Source organism: Nematolebias whitei, chromosome 9 (genome assembly GCF_014905685.2).
Source record: "Nematolebias whitei isolate Nwh7 chromosome 9, NemWhi1, whole genome shotgun sequence".
In the NCBI taxonomy this organism is placed as follows: Eukaryota; Metazoa; Chordata; class Actinopteri; order Cyprinodontiformes; family Rivulidae; genus Nematolebias; species Nematolebias whitei.
This window is the reverse complement of record NC_056506.1, coordinates 29817305-29817530: the sequence shown is the minus strand read 5'-3', so window position 1 is coordinate 29817530 and position 226 is coordinate 29817305. Positions and strand designations below refer to the sequence as shown.

Here is a 226-nt window from a genome sequence, read left to right as displayed (position 1 = left end):
GGAGTGGATCTCGTAGAGGCAGTGTGGATTCTTCTTTCAAACACTGCAAGCTTCCTTTCAAAGCATAACACATTTTGTTACACGTTTTACTATGTGCTTACTGTCACTACTTACAGAATTACTACCAGTTTTCAATTTTAGTACTTTCACCTTTTTTAATTCTATCTCTTGTAGGTTTAGCTGGTTTTAATCAACTAAATGCCTAATCATGTTCAGAGAGTGCATC

General features: G+C 35.8%; 1 protein-coding gene across 1 annotated transcript in view; it reads left to right on the top strand.

Moving 5' to 3' along the window:
- LOC119414210 (desmoplakin) overlaps positions 1–226 on the top strand; it is a gene marked incomplete at its 3' end in the record, with an annotated part of 36654 nt that overhangs the window by 4073 nt on the left and 32355 nt on the right. The gene's annotated exons all lie outside the window — the stretch shown is intronic.